Raw genomic sequence first — 22,561 nt, forward strand, 5'->3', positions numbered from 1 at the left:
CGCCCTACGAGGGCGGCCACTTTAAACTACGCCTTTACTTTCCGCAGACGTACCCGGCTCGACCACCGTTTTTGATGTTCCTTACAAAGGTCTACCATTGCAACGTACACAACAGCGCTATCTGCGTGGGGGTGGACGGCCTGCTACGCCCAGACTTGAGATTCCACAAAGTCTGAATAATCCCACACTTTCCGAATTCTTCGGGCACCATGAGAACATACTAACATAATATACAATTTATATATGACTGAAATAAAGGCCCAGGCTGTGAGTTGTCTGATACAATGATAACAGATACGGAAACATGCTCGAGTCCATCGCCTTTGTTCAAACTTCACTTTTTAATTAACTATAGTAACACAAAACAAAAGAAAAACACAAAAAACACGACAAATCACTTTATGCTTAAAACTAAATGAAAACAAAAAAAAAACAGAAATATTTTACAAAATTTGGAAATTTGGAATTTTTATTTGTATGTGTTTTAATGTCGAGGCTCCGTACAATACTGAAAATTTTCCAGCATTCTCGCACAATATCGAATTTGAAATTGGGGCTGTTGTCGGGCATGGATTGCTGGGTTCATGTTTTTTTTTCGTTTTTTATTTTTTGGTTTTTTTGAAAATATTCCCACCAAAGTAGGCACAAAATTGTGTGTTAAACGTTTTAAAATATACCTTGTTGGGTATAACAAAACCTGAGGCCCTGAGGGTCCTCTAAGAATCGATATCGATTACGTACAAGGGGGGGCGGGAGGTAATGGAAATCCGGGAGGTAATGGAAATTAAATTGGAATTATTCAGTGAGGGCTCTTCGATGGTCTTCAAGAGTCTTCCATGCATCCAAGTCTTACATTTTTTGCTTGGTAGAATGTTTGCTACAGTCCAATCAAATACGTTTTGTCGGTGCCAATCATTTGACAGATAGCGACAGGCTTACCTCGTCGTCCAATGCAACAGATGATAGGGGAAATCCGCATCTCCAAGGAGCCTTGAATCGAGGGATCTCTCAGGAAGGTGTGGAAGATTTTGCAGGAGCTTAGACGCTTCCTTCTGCGCGTTACACTCATCCTCTGTCCCCACATATGGAATACACCCCTATACTCTCTTTGAGAAACTCCTCCCCCATTCTTATTCAATAAAATAAACATTCATGTTTGTGTTTAGTATCAAAATATAATTATTAGTATCAAAATATAATTATTAGTATCAAAATATAATTATTAGTATCCAAATATAATCATTTTGTGCTAACAATCCTTCAAAAAGTGATCATCAGCTAGATAAAGGTTAAATTTAGATTAGTTTGATCAACATAAAACTATCTATGCTTACATTAATGCGTTAATGCGAGCGACTACCTTGAACCTCTCCTTCTTTTGTGGCCGGGGGAAATTAGATTTAATCCAGAATCTAGAAAAAAATATACATTTTTGATGAATTTATTCAACGTATAACCTAAATTTATGCTTACGTGGATTATGGCTGTTTTCAGATACAAGATACAGTGTACGGTGTTAGACTTGAATCTAGAAAAAAAAAAAAAAATTTTTGATGAATTTATTCAACGTATAACCTAAATGTATGCTTACGTGGATTGGGCTGCAGATACAAGATACAGTGTACGGTGTTAGACTTGAATCTAGAAAAAAAAATAAATTTTTGATGAATTTATTCAACGTATAACCTAAATGTATGCTTACGTGGATTGGGCTGCAGATACAAGATACAGTGTACGGTGTTAGACTTGAATCTAGAAAAAAAATACATTTTTGATGAATTTTTTTCAACGTATAACCTAAATTTATGCTTACGTGTATTAGGCTGCAGATACAAGATACAGTGTACGGTGTTAGACTTGAATCTAGAAAAAAAAATACATTTTTGATGAATTTATTCAACGTATAACCTAAATGTATGCTTACGTGGATTGGGCTGCAGATACAAGATACAGTGTACGGTGTTAGACTTGAATCTAGAAAAAAAATACATTTTTGATGAATTTTTTTCAACGTATAACCTAAATTTATGCTTACGTGGATTAGGCTGCAGATACAAGATACAGTGTACGGTGTTAGACTTGAATCTAGAAAAAAAAATACATTTTTGATGAATTTATTCAACGTATAACCTAAATGTATGCTTACGTGGATTGGGCTGCAGATACAAGATACAGTGTACGGTGTTAGACTACAGATACTACCGTCCTGTGCAGGACACCGCACCGATCGTGACGCTCCTCCAGAATCCCGACCCACAACGTGGCACCGGTAACCTTGCCGTCATGGGAGCTTTGGCCGCTAGCTTACAAGTTGCGGGGCTCCAAATTAGGCGTACGCCGCCTCCGCAAGGAGATGGCGAAAATGACGAGCGATCCGACGGACGGGTGCACGGTGGAGTTAGTGGACGACTGTATCTACGACTGGAAGGCCGTTAATCTCGGGCCCTTGGGCACGCCCTACGAGGGCGGCCACTTTAAACTACGCCTTTACTTTCCGCAGACGTACCCGGCTCGACCACCGTTTTTGATGTTGCTTACAAAGGTCTACCATTGCAACGTACACAACAGCGCTATCTGCGTGGGGGTGGACGGCCTGCTACGCCCAGACTTGAGATTCCACAAAGTCTGAATAATCCCACACTTTCCGAATTCTTCGGGCACCATGAGAACATACTAACATAATATACAATTTATATATGACTGAAATAAAGGCCCAGGCTGTGAGTTGTCTGATACAATGATAACAGATACGGAAACATGCTCGAGTCCATCGCCTTTGTTCAAACTTCACTTTTTAATTAACTATAGTAACACAAAACAAAAGAAAAACACAAAAAACACGACAAATCACTTTATGCTTAAAACTAAATGAAAACAAAAAAAAAACAGAAATATTTTACAAAATTTGGAAATTTGGAATTTTTATTTGTATGTGTTTTAATGTCGAGGCTCCGTACAATACTGAAAATTTTCCAGCATTCTCGCACAATATCGAATTTGAAATTGGGGCTGTTGTCGGGCATGGATTGCTGGGTTCATGTTTTTTTTTCGTTTTTTATTTTTTGGTTTTTTTGAAAATATTCCCACCAAAGTAGGCACAAAATTGTGTGTTAAACGTTTTAAAATATACCTTGTTGGGTATAACAAAACCTGAGGCCCTGAGGGTCCTCTAAGAATCGATATCGATTACGTACAAGGGGGGCGGGAGGTAATGGAAATCCGGGAGGTAATGGAAATTAAATTGGAATTATTCAGTGAGGGCTCTTCGATGGTCTTCAAGAGTCTTCCATGCATCCAAGTCTTACATTTTTTGCTTGGTAGAATGTTTGCTACAGTCCAATCAAATACGTTTTGTCGGTGCCAATCATTTGACAGATAGCGACAGGCTTACCTCGTCGTCCAATGCAACAGATGATAGGGGAAATCCGCATCTCCAAGGAGCCTTGAATCGAGGGATCTCTCAGGAAGGTGTGGAAGATTTTGCAGGAGCTTAGACGCTTCCTTCTGCGCGTTACACTCATCCTCTGTCCCCACATATGGAATACACCCCTATACTCTCTTTGAGAAACTCCTCCCCCATTCTTATTCAATAAAATAAACATTCATGTTTGTGTTTAGTATCAAAATATAATTATTAGTATCAAAATATAATTATTAGTATCAAAATATAATTATTAGTATCCAAATATAATCATTTTGTGCTAACAATCCTTCAAAAAGTGATCATCAGCTAGATAAAGGTTAAATTTAGATTAGTTTGATCAACATAAAACTATCTATGCTTACATTAATGCGTTAATGCGAGCGACTACCTTGAACCTCTCCTTCTTTTGTGGCCGGGGGAAATTAGATTTAATCCAGAATCTAGAAAAAAATATACATTTTTGATGAATTTATTCAACGTATAACCTAAATTTATGCTTACGTGGATTATGGCTGTTTTCAGATACAAGATACAGTGTACGGTGTTAGACTTGAATCTAGAAAAAAAAAAATAAATTTTTGATGAATTTATTCAACGTATAACCTAAATGTATGCTTACGTGGATTGGGCTGCAGATACAAGATACAGTGTACGGTGTTAGACTTGAATCTAGAAAAAAAATACATTTTTGATGAATTTTTTTCAACGTATAACCTAAATTTATGCTTACGTATATTAGGCTGCAGATACAAGATACAGTGTACGGTGTTAGACTTGAATCTAGAAAAAAAAATACATTTTTGATGAATTTATTCAACGTATAACCTAAATGTATGCTTACGTGGATTGGGCTGCAGATACAAGATACAGTGTACGGTGTTAGACTTGAATCTAGAAAAAAAATACATTTTTGATGAATTTTTTTCAACGTATAACCTAAATTTATGCTTACGTGGATTAGGCTGCAGATACAAGATACAGTGTACGGTGTTAGACTTGAATCTAGAAAAAAAAATACATTTTTGATGAATTTATTCAACGTATAACCTAAATGTATGCTTACGTGGATTGGGCTGCAGATACAAGATACAGTGTACGGTGTTAGACTACAGATACTACCGTCCTGTGCAGGACACCGCACCGATCGTGACGCTCCTCCAGAATCCCGACCCACAACGTGGCACCGGTAACCTTGCCGTCATGGGAGCTTTGGCCGCTAGCTTACAAGTTGCGGGGCTCCAAATTAGGCGTACGCCGCCTCCGCAAGGAGATGGCGAAAATGACGAGCGATCCGACGGACGGGTGCACGGTGGAGTTAGTGGACGACTGTATCTACGACTGGAAGGCCGTTAATCTCGGGCCCTTGGGCACGCCCTACGAGGGCGGCCACTTTAAACTACGCCTTTACTTTCCGCAGACGTACCCGGCTCGACCACCGTTTTTGATGTTCCTTACAAAGGTCTACCATTGCAACGTACACAACAGCGCTATCTGCGTGGGGGTGGACGGCCTGCTACGCCCAGACTTGAGATTCCACAAAGTCTGAATAATCCCACACTTTCCGAATTCTTCGGGCACCATGAGAACATACTAACATAATATACAATTTATATATGACTGAAATAAAGGCCCAGGCTGTGAGTTGTCTGATACAATGATAACAGATACGGAAACATGCTCGAGTCCATCGCCTTTGTTCAAACTTCACTTTTTAATTAACTATAGTAACACAAAACAAAAGAAAAACACAAAAAACACGACAAATCACTTTATGCTTAAAACTAAATGAAAACAAAAAAAAAACAGAAATATTTTACAAAATTTGGAAATTTGGAATTTTTATTTGTATGTGTTTTAATGTCGAGGCTCCGTACAATACTGAAAATTTTCCAGCATTCTCGCACAATATCGAATTTGAAATTGGGGCTGTTGTCGGGCATGGATTGCTGGGTTCATGTTTTTTTTTCGTTTTTTATTTTTTGGTTTTTTTGAAAATATTCCCACCAAAGTAGGCACAAAATTGTGTGTTAAACGTTTTAAAATATACCTTGTTGGGTATAACAAAACCTGAGGCCCTGAGGGTCCTCTAAGAATCGATATCGATTACGTACAAGGGGGGGCGGGAGGTAATGGAAATCCGGGAGGTAATGGAAATTAAATTGGAATTATTCAGTGAGGGCTCTTCGATGGTCTTCAAGAGTCTTCCATGCATCCAAGTCTTACATTTTTTGCTTGGTAGAATGTTTGCTACAGTCCAATCAAATACGTTTTGTCGGTGCCAATCATTTGACAGATAGCGACAGGCTTACCTCGTCGTCCAATGCAACAGATGATAGGGGAAATCCGCATCTCCAAGGAGCCTTGAATCGAGGGATCTCTCAGGAAGGTGTGGAAGATTTTGCAGGAGCTTAGACGCTTCCTTCTGCGCGTTACACTCATCCTCTGTCCCCACATATGGAATACACCCCTATACTCTCTTTGAGAAACTCCTCCCCCATTCTTATTCAATAAAATAAACATTCATGTTTGTGTTTAGTATCAAAATATAATTATTAGTATCAAAATATAATTATTAGTATCAAAATATAATTATTAGTATCCAAATATAATCATTTTGTGCTAACAATCCTTCAAAAAGTGATCATCAGCTAGATAAAGGTTAAATTTAGATTAGTTTGATCAACATAAAACTATCTATGCTTACATTAATGCGTTAATGCGAGCGACTACCTTGAACCTCTCCTTCTTTTGTGGCCGGGGGAAATTAGATTTAATCCAGAATCTAGAAAAAAATATACATTTTTGATGAATTTATTCAACGTATAACCTAAATTTATGCTTACGTGGATTATGGCTGTTTTCAGATACAAGATACAGTGTACGGTGTTAGACTTGAATCTAGAAAAAAAAAAATAAATTTTTGATGAATTTATTCAACGTATAACCTAAATGTATGCTTACGTGGATTGGGCTGCAGATACAAGATACAGTGTACGGTGTTAGACTTGAATCTAGAAAAAAAATACATTTTTGATGAATTTTTTTCAACGTATAACCTAAATTTATGCTTACGTGTATTAGGCTGCAGATACAAGATACAGTGTACGGTGTTAGACTTGAATCTAGAAAAAAAAATACATTTTTGATGAATTTATTCAACGTATAACCTAAATGTATGCTTACGTGGATTGGGCTGCAGATACAAGATACAGTGTACGGTGTTAGACTTGAATCTAGAAAAAAAATACATTTTTGATGAATTTTTTTCAACGTATAACCTAAATTTATGCTTACGTGGATTAGGCTGCAGATACAAGATACAGTGTACGGTGTTAGACTTGAATCTAGAAAAAAAAATACATTTTTGATGAATTTATTCAACGTATAACCTAAATGTATGCTTACGTGGATTGGGCTGCAGATACAAGATACAGTGTACGGTGTTAGACTACAGATACTACCGTCCTGTGCAGGACACCGCACCGATCGTGACGCTCCTCCAGAATCCCGACCCACAACGTGGCACCGGTAACCTTGCCGTCATGGGAGCTTTGGCCGCTAGCTTACAAGTTGCGGGGCTCCAAATTAGGCGTACGCCGCCTCCGCAAGGAGATGGCGAAAATGACGAGCGATCCGACGGACGGGTGCACGGTGGAGTTAGTGGACGACTGTATCTACGACTGGAAGGCCGTTAATCTCGGGCCCTTGGGCACGCCCTACGAGGGCGGCCACTTTAAACTACGCCTTTACTTTCCGCAGACGTACCCGGCTCGACCACCGTTTTTGATGTTCCTTACAAAGGTCTACCATTGCAACGTACACAACAGCGCTATCTGCGTGGGGGTGGACGGCCTGCTACGCCCAGACTTGAGATTCCACAAAGTCTGAATAATCCCACACTTTCCGAATTCTTCGGGCACCATGAGAACATACTAACATAATATACAATTTATATATGACTGAAATAAAGGCCCAGGCTGTGAGTTGTCTGATACAATGATAACAGATACGGAAACATGCTCGAGTCCATCGCCTTTGTTCAAACTTCACTTTTTAATTAACTATAGTAACACAAAACAAAAGAAAAACACAAAAAACACGACAAATCACTTTATGCTTAAAACTAAATGAAAACAAAAAAAAAACAGAAATATTTTACAAAATTTGGAAATTTGGAATTTTTATTTGTATGTGTTTTAATGTCGAGGCTCCGTACAATACTGAAAATTTTCCAGCATTCTCGCACAATATCGAATTTGAAATTGGGGCTGTTGTCGGGCATGGATTGCTGGGTTCATGTTTTTTTTTCGTTTTTTATTTTTTGGTTTTTTTGAAAATATTCCCACCAAAGTAGGCACAAAATTGTGTGTTAAACGTTTTAAAATATACCTTGTTGGGTATAACAAAACCTGAGGCCCTGAGGGTCCTCTAAGAATCGATATCGATTACGTACAAGGGGGGGCGGGAGGTAATGGAAATCCGGGAGGTAATGGAAATTAAATTGGAATTATTCAGTGAGGGCTCTTCGATGGTCTTCAAGAGTCTTCCATGCATCCAAGTCTTACATTTTTTGCTTGGTAGAATGTTTGCTACAGTCCAATCAAATACGTTTTGTCGGTGCCAATCATTTGACAGATAGCGACAGGCTTACCTCGTCGTCCAATGCAACAGATGATAGGGGAAATCCGCATCTCCAAGGAGCCTTGAATCGAGGGATCTCTCAGGAAGGTGTGGAAGATTTTGCAGGAGCTTAGACGCTTCCTTCTGCGCGTTACACTCATCCTCTGTCCCCACATATGGAATACACCCCTATACTCTCTTTGAGAAACTCCTCCCCCATTCTTATTCAATAAAATAAACATTCATGTTTGTGTTTAGTATCAAAATATAATTATTAGTATCAAAATATAATTATTAGTATCAAAATATAATTATTAGTATCCAAATATAATCATTTTGTGCTAACAATCCTTCAAAAAGTGATCATCAGCTAGATAAAGGTTAAATTTAGATTAGTTTGATCAACATAAAACTATCTATGCTTACATTAATGCGTTAATGCGAGCGACTACCTTGAACCTCTCCTTCTTTTGTGGCCGGGGGAAATTAGATTTAATCCAGAATCTAGAAAAAAATATACATTTTTGATGAATTTATTCAACGTATAACCTAAATTTATGCTTACGTGGATTATGGCTGTTTTCAGATACAAGATACAGTGTACGGTGTTAGACTTGAATCTAGAAAAAAAAAAATAAATTTTTGATGAATTTATTCAACGTATAACCTAAATGTATGCTTACGTGGATTGGGCTGCAGATACAAGATACAGTGTACGGTGTTAGACTTGAATCTAGAAAAAAAATACATTTTTGATGAATTTTTTTCAACGTATAACCTAAATTTATGCTTACGTGTATTAGGCTGCAGATACAAGATACAGTGTACGGTGTTAGACTTGAATCTAGAAAAAAAAATACATTTTTGATGAATTTATTCAACGTATAACCTAAATGTATGCTTACGTGGATTGGGCTGCAGATACAAGATACAGTGTACGGTGTTAGACTTGAATCTAGAAAAAAAATACATTTTTGATGAATTTTTTTCAACGTATAACCTAAATTTATGCTTACGTGGATTAGGCTGCAGATACAAGATACAGTGTACGGTGTTAGACTTGAATCTAGAAAAAAAAATACATTTTTGATGAATTTATTCAACGTATAACCTAAATGTATGCTTACGTGGATTGGGCTGCAGATACAAGATACAGTGTACGGTGTTAGACTACAGATACTACCGTCCTGTGCAGGACACCGCACCGATCGTGACGCTCCTCCAGAATCCCGACCCACAACGTGGCACCGGTAACCTTGCCGTCATGGGAGCTTTGGCCGCTAGCTTACAAGTTGCGGGGCTCCAAATTAGGCGTACGCCGCCTCCGCAAGGAGATGGCGAAAATGACGAGCGATCCGACGGACGGGTGCACGGTGGAGTTAGTGGACGACTGTATCTACGACTGGAAGGCCGTTAATCTCGGGCCCTTGGGCACGCCCTACGAGGGCGGCCAATTTAAACTACGCCTTTACTTTCCGCAGACGTACCCGGCTCGACCACCGTTTTTGATGTTCCTTACAAAGGTCTACCATTGCAACGTACACAACAGCGCTATCTGCGTGGGGGTGGACGGCCTGCTACGCCCAGACTTGAGATTCCACAAAGTCTGAATAATCCCACACTTTCCGAATTCTTCGGGCACCATGAGAACATACTAACATAATATACAATTTATATATGACTGAAATAAAGGCCCAGGCTGTGAGTTGTCTGATACAATGATAACAGATACGGAAACATGCTCGAGTCCATCGCCTTTGTTCAAACTTCACTTTTTAATTAACTATAGTAACACAAAACAAAACAAAAACACAAAAAACACAACAAATCACTTTATGCTTAAAACTAAATGAAAACAAAAAAAAACAGAAATAAATATTTTACAAAATTTGGAAATTTGGAATTTTTATTTGTATGTGTTTTAATGTCGAGGCTCCGTACAATACTGAAAATTTTCCAGCATTCTCACACAATATCGAATTTGACATTGGGGCTGTTGTCGGGCATGGATTGCTGTGTTCATGTTTTCTTTTTCGTTTTTTATTTTTTGGTTTTTTTGAAAATATTCCCACCAAAGTAGGCACAAAATTGTGTGTTAAACGTTTTAAAATATCCCTTGTTGGGTATAACAAAACCTGAGGCCCTGAGGGTCCTCTAAGAATCGATATCGATTACGTACAAGGGGGGGCGGGAGGTAATGGAAATCCGGGAGGTAATGGAAATTAAATTGGAATTATTCAGTGAGGGCTCTTCGATGGTCTTCAAGAGTCTTCCATGCATCCAAGTCTTACATTTTTTGCTTGGTAGAATGTTTGCTACAGTCCAATCAAATACGTTTTGTCGGTGCCAATCATTTGACAGATAGCGACAGGCTTACCTCGTCGTCCAATGCAACAGATGATAGGGGAAATCCGCATCTCCAAGGAGCCTTGAATCGAGGGATCTCTCAGGAAGGTGTGGAAGATTTTGCAGGAGCTTAGACGCTTCCTTCTGCGCGTTACACTCATCCTCTGTCCCCACATATGGAATACACCCCTATACTCTCTTTGAGAAACTCCTCCCCCATTCTTATTCAATAAAATAAACATTCATGTTTGTGTTTAGTATCAAAATATAATTATTAGTATCAAAATATAATTATTAGTATCAAAATATAATTATTAGTATCCAAATATAATCATTTTGTGCTAACAATCCTTCAAAAAGTGATCATCAGCTAGAAAAAGGTTAAATTTAGATTAGTTTGATCAACATAAAACTATCTATGCTTACATTAATGCGTTAATGCGAGTGACTACCTTGAACCTCTCCTTCTTTTGTGGCCGGGGGAAATTAGATTTAATCCAGAATCTAGAAAAAAATATACATTTTTGATGAATTTATTCAACGTATAACCTAAATGTATGCTTACGTGGATTGGGCTGCAGATACAAGATACAGTGTACGGTGTTAGACTTGAATCTAGAAAAAAAATACATTTTTGATGTATTTTTTTCAACGTATAACCTAAATTTATGCTTACGTGGATTAGGCTGCAGATACAAGATACAGTGTACGGTGTTAGACTTGAATCTAGAAAAAAAATACATTTTTGATGAATTTATTCAACGTATAACCTAAATTTATGCTTACGTGGATTGGGCTGCAGATAGAAGATACAGTGTACGGTGTTAGACTACAGATACTACCGATACGGAAACATGCTCGAGTCCATCGCCTTTGTTCAAACTTCACTTTTTAATTAACTATAGTAACACAAAACAAAACAAAAACACAAAAAACACAACAAATCACTTTATGCTTAAAACTAAATAAAAACAAAAAAAAAACAGAAATAAATATTTTACAAAATTTGGAATTTTTATTTGTATGTGTTTTAATGTCGAGGCTCCGTACAATACTGAAAATTTTCCAGCATTCTCGAACAATATCGAATTTGACATTGGGGCTGTTGTCGGGCATGGCTTGCTGGGTTCATGTTTTTTTTTCGTTTTTAATTTTTTGGTTTTTTTGAAAATATTCCCACCAAAGTAGGCACAAAATTGTGTGTTAAACGTTTTAAAATATACCTTGTTGGGTATAACAAAACCTGAGGCCCTGAGGGTCCTCTAAGAATCGATATCGATTACGTACAAGGGGGGGCGGGAGGTAATGGAAATTAAATTGGAATTATTCAGTGAGGGCTCTTCGATGGTCTTCAAGAGTCTTCCATTCATCCAAGTCTTACATTTTTTGCTTGGTAGAATGTTTGCTACAGTCCAATCAAATACGTTTTGTCGGTGCCAATCATTTGACAGATAGCGACAGGCTTACCTCGTCGTCCAATGCAACAGATGATAGGGGAAATCCGCATCTCCAAGGAGCCTTGAATCGAGGGATCTCTCAGGAAGGTGTGGAAGATTTTGCAGGAGCTTAGACGCTTCCTTCTGCGCGTTACACTCATCCTCTGTCCCCACATATGGAATACACCCCTATACTCTCTTTGAGAAACTCCTCCCCCATTCTTATTCAATAAAATAAACATTCATGTTTGTGTTTAGTATCAAAATATAATTATTAGTATCAAAATATAATTATTAGTATCCAAATATAATCATTTTGTGCTAACAATCCTTCAAAAAGTGATCATCAGCTAGAAAAAGGTTAAATTTAGATTAGTTTGATCAACATAAAACTATCTATGCTTACATTAATGCGTTAATGCGAGCGACTACCTTGAACCTCTCCTTCTTTTGTGGCCGGGGGAAATTAGATGTAATCCAGAATCTAGAAAAAAATATACATTTTTGATGAATTTATTCAACGTATAACCTAAATTTATGCTTACGTGGGATGAGCTGCAGATACAAGATACAGTGTACGGTGTTAGACTAGAATCTAGAAAAAAAAAATACATTTTTGATGAATTTATTCAACGTATAACCTAAATTTATGCTTACGTGGGATGGGCTGCAGATACAAGATACAGTGTACGGTGTAAGACTAGAATCTAGAAAAAAAAATAAATTTTTGATGAATTTATTCAACGTATAACCTAAGTGTATGCTTACGTGGATTGGGCTGCAGATACAAGATACAGTGTACGGTGTTAGACTAGAATCTAGAAAAAAAAAATACATTTTTGATGAATTTATTCAACGTATAACCTAAATTTATGCTTACGTGGATTATGGCTGTTTTCAGATACAAGATACAGTGTACGGTGTTAGACTTGAATCTAGAAAAAAAAAATACATTTTTGATGAATTTATTCAACGTATAACCTAAATGTATGCTTACGTGGATTGGGCTGCAGATACAAGATACAGTGTACGGTGTTAGACTTGAATCTAGAAAAAAAAATACATTTTTGATGAATTTATTCAACGTATAACCTAAATGTATGCTTACGTGGATTGGGCTGCAGATACAAGATACAGTGTACGGTGTTAGACTTGAATCTAGAAAAAAAATACATTTTTGATGAATTTTTTTCAACGTATAACCTAAATTTATGCTTACGTGGATTAGGCTGCAGATACAAGATACAGTGTACGGTGTTAGACTTGAATCTAGAAAAAAAAATACATTTTTGATGAATTTATTCAACGTATAACCTAAATTTATACTTACGTGGATTAGGCTGCAGATACAAGATACAGTGTACGGTGTTAGACTTGAATCTAGAAAAAAAATACATTTTTGATGTATTTTTTTCAACGTATAACCTAAATTTATGCTTACGTGGATTAGGCTGCAGATACAAGATACAGTGTACGGTGTTAGACTTGAATCTAGAAAAAAAATACATTTTTGATGAATTTATTCAACGTATAACCTAAATTTATGCTTACGTGGATTGGGCTGCAGATAGAAGATACAGTGTACGGTATTAGACTAGAGATACTACCGATACGGAAACATGCTCGAGTCCATCGCCTTTGTTCAAACTTCACTTTTTAATTAACTATAGTAACACAAAACAAAACAAAAACACAAAAAACACAACAAATCACTTTATGCTTAAAACTAAATGAAAACAAAAAAAAAACAGAAATAAATATTTTACAAAATTTGGAAATTTGGAATTTTTATTTGTATGTGTTTTAATGTCGAGGCTCCGTACAATACTGAAAATTTTCCAGCATTCTCACACGACATCGAATTTCACATTGGGGCTGTTGTCGGGCATGGATTGCTGGGTTCATGTTTTTTTTTTCGTTTTTTATTTTTTGGTTTTTTTGAAAATATTCCCACCAAAGTAGGCACAAAATTGTGTGTTAAACGTTTTAAAATATACCATGTTGGGTATAACAAAACCTGAGGCCCTGAGGGTCCTCTAAGAATCGATATCGATTACGTACAAGGGGGGCGGGAGGTAATGGAAATCCGGGAGGTAATGGAAATTAAATTGGAAATATTCAGTGAGGGCTCTTCGATGGTCTTCAAGAGTCTTCCATGCATCCAAGTCTTACATTTTTTGCTTGGTAGAATGTTTGCTACAGTCCAATCAAATACGTTTTGTCGGTGCCAATCATTTGACAGATAGCGACAGGCTTACCTCGTCGTCCAATGCAACAGATGATAGGGGAAATCCGCATCTCCAAGGAGCCTTGAATCGAGGGATCTCTCAGGAAGGTGTGGAAGATTTTGCAGGAGCTTAGACGCTTCCTTCTGCGCGTTACACTCATCCTCTGTCCCCACATATGGAATACACCCCTATACTCTCTTTGAGAAACTCCTCCCCCATTCTTATTCAATAAAATAAACATTCATGTTTGTGTTTAGTATCAAAATATAATTATTAGTATCAAAATATAATTATTAGTATCAAAATATAATTATTAGTATCCAAATATAATCATTTTGTGCTAACAATCCTTCAAAAAGTGATCATCAGCTAGAAAAAGGTTAAATTTAGATTAGTTTGATCAACATAAAACTATCTATGCTTACATTAATGCGTTAATGCGAGTGACTACCTTGAACCTCTCCTTCTTTTGTGGCCGGGGGAAATTAGATTTAATCCAGAATCTAGAAAAAAATATACATTTTTGATGAATTTATTCAACGTATAACCTAAATGTATGCTTACGTGGATTGGGCTGCAGATACAAGATACAGTGTACGGTGTTAGACTTGAATCTAGAAAAAAAATACATTTTTGATGAATTTTTTTCAACGTATAACCTAAATTTATGCTTACGTGGATTAGGCTGCAGATACAAGATACAGTGTACGGTGTTAGACTTGAATCTAGAAAAAAAAATACATTTTTGATGAATTTATTCAACGTATAACCTAAATTTATACTTACGTGGATTAGGCTGCAGATACAAGATACAGTGTACGGTGTTAGACTTGAATCTAGAAAAAAAATACATTTTTGATGTATTTTTTTCAACGTATAACCTAAATTTATGCTTACGTGGATTAGGCTGCAGATACAAGATACAGTGTACGGTGTTAGACTTGAATCTAGAAAAAAAATACATTTTTGATGAATTTATTCAACGTATAACCTAAATTTATGCTTACGTGGATTGGGCTGCAGATAGAAGATACAGTGTACGGTGTTAGACTACAGATACTACCGATACGGAAACATGCTCGAGTCCATCGCCTTTGTTCAAACTTCACTTTTTAATTAACTATAGTAACACAAAACAAAACAAAAACACAAAAAACACAACAAATCACTTTATGCTTAAAACTAAATGAAAACAAAAAAAAACAGAAATAAATATTTTACAAAATTTGGAAATTTGGAATTTTTATTTGTATGTGTTTTAATGTCGAGGCTCCGTACAATACTGAAAATTTTCCAGCATTCTCGAACAATATCGAATTTGACATTGGGGCTGTTGTCGGGCATGGCTTGCTGGGTTCATGTTTTTTTTTTCGTTTTTTATTTTTTGGTTTTTTTGAAAATATTCCCACCAAAGTAGGCACAAAATTGTGTGTTAAACGTTTTAAAATATACCATGTTGGGTATAACTAAACCTGAGGCCCTGAGGGTCCTCTAAGAATCGATATCGATTACGTACAAGGGGGGGGCGGGAGGTAATGGAAATCCGGGAGGTAATGGAAATTAAATTGGAATTATTCAGTGAGGGCTCTTCGATGGTCTTCAAGAGTCTTCCATGCATCCAAGTCTTACATTTTTTGCTTGGTAGAATGTTTGCTACAGTCCAATCAAATACGTTTTGTCGGTGCCAATCATTTGACAGATAGCGACAGGCTTACCTCGTCGTCCAATGCAACAGATGATAGGGGAAATCCGCATCTCCAAGGAGCCTTGAATCGAGGGATCTCTCAGGAAGGTGTGGAAGATTTTGCAGGAGCTTAGACGCTTCCTTCTGCGCGTTACACTCATCCTCTGTCCCCACATATGGAATACACCCCTATACTCTCTTTGAGAAACTCCTCCCCCATTCTTATTCAATAAAATAAACATTCATGTTTTTGTTTAGTATCAAAATATAATTATTAGTATCAAAATATAATTATTAGTATCAAAATATAATTATTAGTATCAAAATATAATTATTAGTATCCAAATATAATCATTTTGTGCTAACAATCCTTCAAAAAGTGATCATCAGCTAGAAAAAGGTTAAATTTAGATTAGTTTGATCAACATAAAACTATCTATGCTTACATTAATGCGTTAATGCGAGCGACTACCTTGAACCTCTCCTTGTTTTGTGGCCGGGGGAAATTAGATGTAATCCAGAATCTAGAAAAAAATATACATTTTTGATGAATTTATTCAACGTATAACCTAAATTTATGCTTACGTGAGATGGGCTGCAGATACAAGATACAGTGTACGGTGTTAGACTAGAATCTAGAAAAAAAAATACATTTTTGATGAATTTATTCAACGTATAACCTAAATTTATGCTTACGTGGGATGGGCTGCAGATACAAGATACAGTGTACGGTGTTAGACTAGAATCTAGAAAAAAAAAAAAAATTTTTGATGAATTTATTCAACGTATAACCTAAATGTATGCTTACGTGGATTGGGCTGCAGATACAAGATACAGTGTACGGTGTTAGACTTGAATCTAGAAAAAAAAATACATTTTTGATGAATTTATTCAACGTATAACCTAAATTTATGCTTACGTGGATTGGGCTGCAGATAGAAGATACAGTGTACGGTGTTAGACTACAGATACTACCGATACGGAAACATGCTCGAGTCCATCGCCTTTGTTCAAACTTCACCTAATTAACTATAGTAACACAAAACAAAACAAAAACACAAAAAACACAACAAATCACTTTATGCTTAAAACTAAATGAAAACAAAAAAAAACAGAAATAAATATTTTACAAAATTTGGAATTTTTATTTGTATGTGTTTTAATGTCGAGGCTCCGTACAATACTGAAAATTTTCCAGCATTCTCGAACAATATCGAATTTGACATTGGGGCTGTTGTCGGGCATGGCTTGCTGGGTTCATGTTTTTTTTTCGTTTTTTATTTTTTGGTTTTTTTGAAAATATTCCCACCAAAGTAGGCACAAAATTGTCTGTTAAACGTTTTAAAATATCCCTTGTTGGGCCCTGAGGGTCCTCTAAGAATCGATATCGATTATGTACACAAGGGGGGGGGGGGGGGGGGAAGGTAATGGAAATCCCGGTGTAACTTTTATTGGGGGCCAGGAGCAGAGCCAACAGCAAACAGCAGGATACCTTCCAATTGCAGTCACCCATCAGAAGGACATAACGATAATTAATAGAATTTGTTCAGGGAATACGTAATGAGGGCTCCTGTCCGGGCGGCCAATGCCCCACGATTTCCCTCCAGGATGTCCTCGAGGGTCGTGGCCGAGGGCGAGGGCGAGGACAAGTTCTGTTTTTATTATTTTTCGATTTGCAACGCATTCATTTGGATTTTGTTGTTTCATTATTAACATTTCCATCCGGTCTCCACCATTGGCATTTTCCCTCGTTTCCCTCTCGTTCTTTGCTTCGTTTTCCCCACATTTTTTTGTATTTATTTTTCTTTTATTTTCTCGCAAAACAAACTTGAATTTAAATGAGTAAAAGCAGCGGTGGGGGTGGGCCCTGTAAGTGTAATAAAAATTAACATTAATTCAGAAACAAGAAAATGGACAAAAATTCATATGACACGGGAGAAGGGACAGAGAAAGGGAGAGGGATAGACAGAGAGCGACATAGAGTGTTGTGTTGAGGAATTTTAACAAGAAAAATATGTAAATTGTCTTGTAATAAAACTGTCCAGCCCTCCATCCAGACTTATCTGCAAATATAAATTTTATGAAACATTCCCCCAAAGAAAAAATCGCAGCAAAGGAATTAATATGGGGAAAAAGCGAAAAAAAACGCGAGTGAGAAAAGAAGAAACAGCAAAGGAAAACAAAGTAGCGCCCCAAGAATGGGGATGGGGATGGGCATGGCGATGGGCGTGGCGATGGGCATGGCGATGGGGCTGGGGAGAACAAGTTATATCCCTGCAGGACATTATTTTAAATACTAATCCGCATCAGTTTTCATTTGAGTCCTCTGCCACAGCTCCGCAGAGATCCGTGCCCCAGGACAGGGCCCCACAGCCGTCTGGCTGCCATCTTGGTTTGGGGCCCGGGCGTCGTTACATAAATTCAGATGTTATCCCGAATGCGCAGCATGCACGTTATTAAAATAACGCCAGGCAGCCCCGCAGCGGGCCAGGCGACAGTCGGAGCCCAACAAAATGAAGGAAAATACCATCGCACGTCCCGGCTCCAGGTCCTGGCCCCGGTCCCGGTCCCGGTCCTGGCCATGCACGTAGCGCCAATTAGGGGCGGACTCAAGGATGCCTCCACTGAAACATATATTATCGATGGCTATCAGAGTCGTTTCGGTCATTTCTTGACACGGCCTCTGCCAGTCTGGGAAGCGTAGAGAGTTCTCCAAGAAGGGATATAAAGGTTGGCAAGGATCACACATATAGTGCTCGTAATGCTCGAAAGTAGTTCCTCTTAACGCTTACGAAACATCTTTGTGGAGTCCCTGATCTAAAACGTGGGCGAATGGGAAGAAATGACCCCAAAAAAAAGGGGAATAAATACTTCGAATGTAAAGATTATAAAGGTCCTTCAGTGAACACTTTGCACAGGGTCTGTATACCTCTCTAATAAGATCGTTTAATGGTCCAATGGAATACCCATTTCTCGATCTAGACTCCAACAATATCCTACATATAAGGGACTTCAGTGAACACTTTGATGAAGATCTGTATGCCTCCCTAATGGGCACATTCAATGATCTAATAGCATGTATATAGGTATGTATTTCTCGGCGATCTAGCCTCCCACTAATCACAATATCCCACATATAAGGCCCTTACTCAACACTCATCTAATATCGCTGCTACGATCGTTGGGACTGTACCTTTAGGACTTTGTGTCCTAAAGAGCAGCCTTGTGGCTGGTCATTTGTGGCCCTGTATTTGCATTCTATTTGTTTACGGGCTTGACCTCGCCCCCACGCCCCCATTACCAATCTTCTGAACGTGTTGTTGTTCCGCTGATAAAACAAAGCCCCAGAAACCAGGCCCCCCCAGTGCCCACGAAAGGGGACCACCAATTTATTCCTTTGTTCCGCCATTGGCGTTGCCTAATCCAAATTGTTGGTCAGCCAGGGGGTGCCCAGGGAGGGGGGTTCCACCTGAATTAGCAGCCGATAATTGCTGGGCCATATTTTGCGTAGCGCGCAATAAATGCAGCCAGTCCGCCGAGGGCTTGCTGCTGAGGTTTTTTGGGAACCAACCAACAATGGATGGGAATAGAACACCTAGTTTCCCGGGAGCTAATGTGTGTTGAAAGGATACATTAAAGGGTGCTCTCCTGTCCGGGGATCATAGCCGAAGATTCGCCTGTGCAAAGTCTTCTATTGGGGTTTCAGATCGCTCCAAAATGAAGGGTAAGGAAGACTAGTACTGATTGGTTTCCCAGCTCCATGGACAGACTGCCGCCAGAGATCCCTTCGGGACAGCGATGGTGTTGGGTTCTGGGCAAATTCCTGGTAAGTATGCACGATTTAAGGGCTTACTCTTTTAATTACTTTCGAATAACAGAAAAATACCATGCGATCTCATTGTGCAACCTTTTTTTGTTGCTCCTTTGGTGCTCCTTTCGGGGGAAGGAAACAAAGTAGACTGCCTGCTAGACCTAAAACCGAACCCAAGGAAGCCAAAAAGTAAATGAAAATGCAATTTTATTTATTGTTATGTACACATTTTTTTGTTGTGTTTGTTTGTGTTTTTCTCAGTTCGCGTCGAGCTTATGTAAATTTATTTATTTTGCGTAATTTTTCTTGTTTTTACAGAAGAATAAATTTGCCTTGTTGGGCCGCCGCCGACCCCAAACCCCCCCTCCCCCCCACCGTTCCTTGTGGGGAAAGGAAAAAATTTAATTAGAATAAAAAGAGCGAGGCAGCGGAACCAAAGGCGGCAAAGCAGAGACAAAGAGAGAGAGAGAGAGAGGGAGAGAGGGAGAGCAGGGGTAAAAAAATTAAAATGAAATGAGGAAAAAGGAAGTACAAAAAAAAAATGGATGGAAAAAAGCCGAATGCCAAGTACACGGCCGTAAGGAGGAGGAAGTATTTCCCGGCCACTTCCAGTACTCTCTTCGCTGTTCCCTTCGCTGTACATTTTGCTCCGTAATAAGGCAAAAGTTGTGCAATTTTCATGTGTAACTGACAGCCGACGCCAACATTTTGTAATGAGCCCAGAGGCTAGAGGCCAGAGGTCCGCGGCTCGGGAAGGCTCGGTCAAAGTGGACAAAGGTTGGCACTTGCCCGCCATGTCGCTCAGACTTTGACTTGAGGGAATGTGCCGCAGCTCCTTTTCCGCACTGGCTCGTAAATTATAAGCCATAAAAATTGTCCCTCAAAGGGACCCTTGCCCGACTGAGGAATACCCTAACAGACACTGAACGAAAGAAACGCCCTTCGACATGGATATACCCCTATCTTCCAGGCAGGAGGAGTGGTTGGGGCCCTGTCAGCAGGCCCGACTTAATTGCACACTTTGTTTATGACTTCATATGCCATATGCCCTCCGTCTGTACTCGTATCTGTCTGTCGCTCAATTATGGCCAGCTTTACGTCCCTTAGTTTGAGTTAAAATTTAATTACATTGTATTATGGAATTTATATGACAAGAGCCGGCACAGCACTCGGCACACAGCCCACATCCCATCCAGTGTGACAGAGTTGGAATGGGATTAATTATGATGTGTCCTAAGTTGCTGCTCGGCTCGGCTTAAATGAAATGTAATAATTTTTGTTGAGGGATTTTAATTTGGAATTTGAACATTCTACACATAATAAATTGTGTCGCCTCTCTGTGTGCCGTGTACGCATCATAAACATGGGTGTTGCCAAGGCTCGGATTCACAAGTGGTTCTGGCAGGTGTTCGCGAGGGTTGAAAGCCTACACTCTTGGCTCCACATCCTCTTGGAGTAGGTTTCGGCTTGCCCTGAAATGAGAGATGTTCGAAAATGTTTGCTAAATATTCACACATGTCCGTTACTCTCTCAAGAGCAAAATGTAACCAGGGGCAATCAAAGGGTTTCGGGGAGCACATTCTAAGGTTCTCCCTCTCTCCACTCCCTCTCTATCCTTACACTGACAGTGGACATGGGCCAGAAATAAAAACAGAGGCACATTTCTAGTGAATTTAGCAATAAATGGCATAATGAAGGAATTAATGAATGGACAAGGGCCGAGCCGAGCCGAGGACAGAGAGTGGAGAGTGGAGACTGGCGAGTGGAGAACGAGGGACAAACTTATGCAAATGCAAATGAAAATTAATTTAATCCACAGTACGAGTAAATTTTCCATTTTAATTTAATTACATGGACGCTGCCTACGTGAGCGACAGCTAACCGAATGCCCAAAAAAAGAAATCAAATAAAAAACGGACACTTTCGAGCAACCGTTTTTTTTTTCCTTGGCTTGGTGGGGAGGGGGGTGGAGCTTTTGGGGTCCTAACTATGAGATGCTCCTGTGTCCGCTTAAAGCCAACTGGGCAATTATTTTAAGCCGCATCGGTCATTTGGCTGCGAGGGAAATTATGAAGGTTTTCTCTGCCTTGGGGCTGGTAATTAATTGGGTTTGCCTCCTGCCCCTCCCCGGAGTGTTTGCTTATGAAATTAAAATGCAATTTTCATTAAATCGGAGCGGAGCGGCGCGGCGTGGTGCTTTATTTAATTATCCATTCTGTGCCTAAGAGAGCTCCTCGCTAATAGCGAAATAAGCCGAACAAAAAGAAATGAGACAGCCCTCTGGCCCCCACCAGGCAAAGGGCCAGCAAGTCCGACAAATTAATTAGCAAAAAAGCAATTATTCGTTCTCTGTTGTTCGCTCTCTGAGATCCATTTGCCATTTGCATTGAACCCAATCGAAGGAGTGCAAAAAGTCTTTCTCCATCATATTCTATGACTCACTGAAAAGTCACTCAATAATGGAAGGACGAATACATACATATCGCGAGTGTTTTCAAGGGAGTCCTCAACCCAGTACCCAGGTGGGAAATTCAAAAGGAGTATTGGGCAGAGCTCCTAAGAAGCAAGTCTGGTGTTTGGTGGTGACACTTGCCCGGGAGCAAAAGCCACAAACAGTTGAAAGACCACACAAATTGGTTCACTTTTATGCGTATATATGCATACATATATGTATTTGTATGTACTGTCCATCCATGTACATCCCCAAGTAAATACCCTCGCCCGTACTCTTGGAATTCCTGTTGGCCATTGGGGATGGCCGAGGCAATTGCAAAGTGGAAGCGACATTATGTAAGAAAAATGCTAAATAAGCGCTTAATGCATAATCTGTACGGAGGCACACACACACACACATAAAAACGTTGGGGTTACGTTCCGACGTGAAACCCCTTTCTGACCATCCACTGATCCACTGACAACGGTTGGTCCGAGCCCGGGCCCGGGCCCGGGCAGATATGGCCATAATGTATGACTGCCATTTTATATGCGCCTTTGAAAAATGTGCTGACACTT

At 39.0% G+C, this 22,561-nt stretch overlaps 2 long non-coding RNA genes across 4 annotated transcripts; one reads left to right on the forward strand and one right to left on the reverse strand.

Annotated features, from left to right (window-relative positions):
• The first annotated feature begins 11,537 nt into the window (after positions 1-11,537).
• LOC117188846 lies at positions 11,538-14,319 on the forward strand. Its single transcript, XR_004472912.1, has 2 exons — positions 11,538-11,692; positions 13,902-14,319. It is a non-coding gene; the product is annotated as an uncharacterized LOC117188846 (long non-coding RNA).
• Positions 14,016-17,009, reverse strand: LOC117188845. 3 transcript variants are annotated; one of them, XR_004472909.1, is made up of 12 exons: positions 16,658-16,982; positions 16,547-16,596; positions 16,435-16,484; positions 16,324-16,373; positions 16,185-16,262; positions 15,062-16,128; positions 14,952-15,001; positions 14,841-14,890; positions 14,730-14,779; positions 14,619-14,668; positions 14,480-14,557; positions 14,016-14,423 (listed from the first exon to the last, which is right to left on the reverse strand). It is a non-coding gene; the product is annotated as an uncharacterized LOC117188845 (long non-coding RNA). The 3 variants fall into 3 exon arrangements; XR_004472910.1 differs by lacking the exons at positions 14,730-14,779; positions 14,841-14,890 and having other exon boundaries at positions 16,658-16,995; XR_004472911.1 differs by lacking the exons at positions 14,730-14,779; positions 14,841-14,890; positions 14,952-15,001 and having other exon boundaries at positions 16,658-17,009.
• Between the last annotated feature and the right edge of the window lie 5,552 nt (positions 17,010-22,561).

This window comes from Drosophila miranda, chromosome 4 (assembly GCF_003369915.1).
Source record: "Drosophila miranda strain MSH22 chromosome 4, D.miranda_PacBio2.1, whole genome shotgun sequence".
NCBI classification, from domain to species: domain Eukaryota; kingdom Metazoa; phylum Arthropoda; class Insecta; order Diptera; family Drosophilidae; genus Drosophila; species Drosophila miranda.